General features: G+C 40.2%; 1 protein-coding gene across 1 annotated transcript in view; it reads right to left on the reverse strand.

The window, feature by feature from the left end:
* LOC102370561 (probable G-protein coupled receptor 141) overlaps positions 1 to 2,250 on the reverse strand; it is a 37,526-nt gene extending 35,276 nt beyond the window's left edge. The window contains exon 1 of the mRNA XM_006029745.3: positions 2,179 to 2,250. The gene's annotated coding sequence lies outside the window, so the exon portion shown is untranslated. The remainder of the gene's footprint in view (positions 1 to 2,178) is intronic.
* Positions 2,251 to 5,324: the final 3,074 nt, after the last annotated feature.

Below are 5,324 nucleotides of genomic sequence, written 5' to 3' on the forward strand. Positions count from 1 at the left end.
GGGAGTCTGGAGAGCCTGAGCTCTAATCCTGGCTCTGCCATTATTTATTATGTTGCCTTTGGAACAAGGGGCTATGACAAATCTTCCAGATGTGTAAGTACTTCTAATGCTACCGAGAAATCTCTCAGGTGCCTGGCTGTTGAGTCTGGTTTACATGCTTGCCAGACTAAACTGACACCCAAATTTGGGTTCAGGAAGGAAATGATCCCTTGACTAGCAAAGACCGTTGGTTTGTTTGGTTTTTTCCCCCTTGCTCTGTAGTCTCAGGCATAGTCCAGACTCTAGAATCATCTGGACATATTTGCTGTCAAAATATTTATCGGTGTCATTGCTTTTCGGTCTCTCTTCCTGTGGTTTATAGTACGTTTTTCTTCCTTTTTGGGTGCTCTGTGGCTATTGTGTGACAGGGCCTGGACTGAAGCCTCTTGTGTTTATTGCATGGTTGTTTGCATTTACAGAAGATAACAGTGGTTTGTGTGGTCCAGTCCAGAGCTAGTGTGCATAGGAATGGCTTTAGGTGTCTTGTCATTGGACTCCTTTGCACCACATAGACATATCCTAGATGCCTCTGACCACTTATTCTGTGCCTAAACAGATGTTTCTTCCTAAGACATTTTGCCACATGAGAGGCTTTAGCCTCTACATTCTTGAGCTTCACCTAGAAATCACAAGCAGCTGGTGCAGAATATCAAGTACTGACAGAATAAGATTGTGGCAAGTCAGTGAGAGGCTGCTACTTTCTATTCCAGTTGTCTTTGTCAAATAGGTTTAAAATATAGCCCAAGTACAATGCATCACAATAGTTTAGGTCTGAAGTAACATTAGTACTGAATTTCACAGCAGAAATAAAGCTGTAGCCTTCCTACTGAACAAATGGTGACATGTCACCTGGGCTCCTGCTGATATAAGATCATCCAGTCATGTTTGAGAATCCAGCCAGATTCCTAGATTGCAGGTATTTGAGTGGGTGACAGCAGACACCTGTAGTTGGTTACAAAGAATTTTCATGTATTTTTCTTCTCATAGCTTTCTCCTGCCCACCAGCCATTCCTTTATCTTGCATGGTTCATTTATATCACTTTCATTCATGTGTCTCTTGTAGAGCTTGGGAAGAGGCACTCAGTTAGTCTCACTGTAAAGAACAGAAAGCTCAGGGCTTTCAATGTACTGAAATGTTGCACCATTTTCTCCCCTCATCCTCTGAAAGTGACCTCTTTTTACACCCTTGACAATAAGGACAAGACAAGCCCCCCGTGGGGAGTATCTTCAGACCAACTCAATAAATGTATCACAAGACTATCTCAGATCTCCCCAAAAGATAAAACAAGGAAATCATTCAAAGGCATAATGGTCTGGTCTTGCTGAGGTACACACAGCTGGACCACTTCATATCTCCACTGTTTGACATTTAAGGTAGATACACTTTTAAGAGACCTTGGGCCTTGTTAGTAACACATTCATTTTAGGCAGCTCCTGAGCTCTTAACCCCAGGATTGTCCACATATCAGCACCCGAAAAGTTTTACGCACATGTTGGGTGACTTAAAGTTATGCCACTCCAGGGCACTTCAAAAGTACTTTAATGACTTAAGTCTCATTGACTTACAATACAACTTGAATTCCTAAATCACTTGAAAATGTTTCCAATTGTGATATCTTTATCAAAGGCATCTGATGGAACTAGTAACATCAGCACAGACTCTTGCTCTTTGGCCATTGTTACAAGATCAATAGTTAACATCAATAATTGCATCTCTGTTTTCCTTTTTCTTTTCATAAATGCTTGTTGAATGTTAAAAGTGTTGTTAAGATATAGATGCTATAGAAAAAACAGGTCTGAGTTCCTTTACACGGACTCCTGACCACGACATGACCAATGCAACATTTTCACATTTATCTTACCTAGACATAATACTGACCTTCACTGTTGTAGCCTGAGTACAAATACAAGCTTTTCCTAAAGTTTGTCCTAAAGTTTTTACTTTTAGACTTCTCTGTTTTTATCTCTGAAGAGAGCCTGTTAAATTCTGTTTACAGCTAAGGTTTTTCCATTTGGGTTTGGAGCTTTATCTGCTTTTTCTTCTTGTTTCTGAAATTCGGAAATTATTTCCTCCCCTATATGTTTTTTTCCTTCAAAGCTATCTTCCATACTACTGTTAAATAAAATTAAAGTGCTTACCTCATGCCCACTATGCAGAGAAATCCAGATATTCACCAAGAGAATCTTGGTAGGCTAACACTTCGGTGTGGTTAAAAGCTGTTACTGAAGACCTGTGGTGAAGAGTTTATAGTTCCTGAAACGTCACTAAAGCCACAGATATACAGAAGAGAACAGATAAGTTCCCCAATTTTGAGTTTACCATACAAAATATACTGCAATAATCAACTGATAGTCTATAAATAGAGATTGAAAGTAATGATGTGTGTGTGAGAGAGAATGAGAGAGAACGTGAGCAAATTCTATGTTGTAGGATAGCATGAAAGCCAGCATTTAAAATATGATTAAATTCTGGCAAAATTTTTGAATTTAGGATTGGTGTAGTGATTATTTTTCATTCTTTGGTTAGATAGCTCATCAGAGGACCTCCTGGTTTTTACCATTTGTCAGGTAAGCACTGAGATGCACACAAAAAACTTGAGATTTGCCTTTTCCATTATTATTATTTACTTTCTATCCCTGGCTCGAATGGGACTGCTGACAGAAGTGAGCTGAGGAGGATTTGAAGTCCATGGAATTTAAAATCAATGGGATTGCTCATTTGAGAAATTAGGGAGAATTTGGGGATATGGATGGTCTGAATGTGACCTCTTTTTGAATTTAGTATTGATGGATCTCCGATCCCTTGCTGCATCCCCCTAATGAATTTCTAGGTGGCCACAAGATCACCTCTCACCCTTCTCTTGCAGAGGCTGAAGAGGTCCAGGTCCCTCAGTCTCTCTTCATAGGGCTTGTCCTGTAAGTCCCTAACCATATGAGTGGCCCTCCTCTGGACCCTCTCGAGTCTATCAACATCCTACTTGAATGGCCATTATATAAAATATGCAACTGCTCTTACAGAAATTCCACTGAACCTTGCTCATTTGTGGTTTCAGAGTAGCATCATATGTATAAAATGAATGAGAAACACCTATGTTTTAACATAATATGGGTTTCACTTTTCCAGAAAAGTTTCTTAAGTGTTAAAAAAAAAAGAGGAGCTTCTGGGTATATTTTCTTTGCCACATAACAGAATCCTTGTGTATTTGACAGCCATGAAATAAAAAAAATGTTTTTGGTAGAAAGGACGTAAGCTTTAAATGGCTTACTATTACACTGTGTTAATCTGTAACACTTCAGAAATCTATGTTCCACTGAATACCTATATGACCATCACAACTGTTTGACCGTTGGCCATTTGTGATGCAACTTTCTATATTCTTACAAATAGTCTTGAAGAATTAGATGAAAGTGAATATAGTGGTTTCAAAAGGTATAGCTGGTTCTTTTTCCCAGGACACAAATGTTAAAAATATTAAATTTGGCCACTCTGAACAACAAAGTAGAATTGTCTGAAAGTTTACTTGAAATATTTTGATCTTATCATGCAGTGGTACATCTTGCAAAGAGAATATGAATAGCAGTTTTTCAAAGGTAAGATCAATAATGTAATATAATAATAAAGTGAAAATATTGACTCAATCTACCTTTGCAATGATAGACAACATGTCACAAGGGAGGATGTGTTGGCAAGGTTATTTTTCATTATGTTAGACATACCATTGCTGTGGTTTTAGTCTTTTTGGTGCCATTAAAAAAAAAGTGGAGGCTCTACACGGAGCCTGTTAGAGAAGTAGCGTATAAATGTAGCAAGATTCCGCATGTTGATAAGCATAAATTAGAACAATTATGTAGAGCCAATGTTTGATTATGTGGTTTCCTCACATCAACACTATTGTGAAGAGACCAACATGAAAATGCAATACCTTTACATCCACTGTATACTACACAGGAGAGCTCTGCTTTAGCCCTAAAGGGATCTTGTGTTATTCAAGTGGACTGTAATAGAGAAGTGCTATTACCTGTGTCAGGTACTCTGACATTTGCTTAAAATCAGCTCTCTGAATACTCTTGCCATTGAACTTATTTGCTAAACACTGGCAGAAAGTAGCTGTTTAACAGCACAAAGACAATGCAAATCTCTCTTAGCAATTTGATTAAATATTCATAATATGTTTTTCTTTTTTTTTAAAGAACTTGCCCAGCTCTTCATGGGGAACACATGCCAGTCTGAAGGCACGTCTAGGGTTAGATGCTGTAATCTGCTATGGAGTCTTGAAATGCTGCTCCAATCCCATTTCTTGTTCAAAGTACCTTATAGATTCATAGATGCTCGGGTCAGAAGGGACCTCAACAGATCATCGGGTCTGACCCCCTGCCTAGGCAGGAAAGAGTGCTGGGTTTAGATGCCTATCCAGCCTTGACCCCAGCCAGATGCCTATCCAGCCTTCTCTTGAAGACCCCCAAGGTAGGGGAGAGCACCACCTCCCTTGAAAGCCCATTCCAAATTTTGGCCACCCTTACCACGAAGAAGTTTTTCCTGATATCTAACCTAAATCTACTTTCTGTCAGTTTGTGACCATTGTTCCTTGTTACCCCAAGAGGCGTCCTGGTGAACAGAGCATCTCCGATCCCTTGCTGCATCCCCTTAATGAATTTCTAGGTGGCCACAAGATCACCTCTCACCCTTCTCTTGTGGAGGCTGAAGAGGTCCAGGTCCCTCAGTCTCTCTTCATAGGGCTTGTCCTGTAAATTCCTAACCATATGAGTAGCCCTCCTCTGGACCCTCTCGAGTCTATCAATATCCTACTTGAAGTACGGCACCCAAAACTGGAAGCAGTACTCCAGCTAGTCTGACTAATGCCACATAAAGGGGAAGTACACCTCCTTGGATCTATTTGTCATGCATCTGCTGATGCATGATAAAGTGTGGGAAGCTTTGCTGGTGATTTCGTCACACTGACGACTCATGTTCATCTTGGAGTCCACTAGGACTCTGAGATCCCTTTCAGCTTTTGTGCTGCTGAGAGAGTCACTTCCCAGCCAATTGATGTGCTGGATATTTTTGTGACCTAGGTACAGCACTCTGCACTTGTCCTTGTTGTACTGCATCCTATTGTGTACTAACCACTTTTCCAACCTGTCCAGGTCTGCCTGCAATCGTTTCCTACCCTCCAGAGTGTGCACTTCGCCCCACAATTTAGTATCATCTGCAAACTTGGACAGAGTACACTTCACACCCACATCCAAGTCACTGATGAAGATATTGAAGAGTACAGGTCCAAGGA

The sequence above is a fragment of the Alligator sinensis genome, unplaced genomic scaffold (assembly GCF_000455745.1).
Source record: "Alligator sinensis unplaced genomic scaffold, ASM45574v1 scaffold254_2, whole genome shotgun sequence".
Classification (NCBI taxonomy): Eukaryota; Metazoa; Chordata; order Crocodylia; family Alligatoridae; genus Alligator; species Alligator sinensis.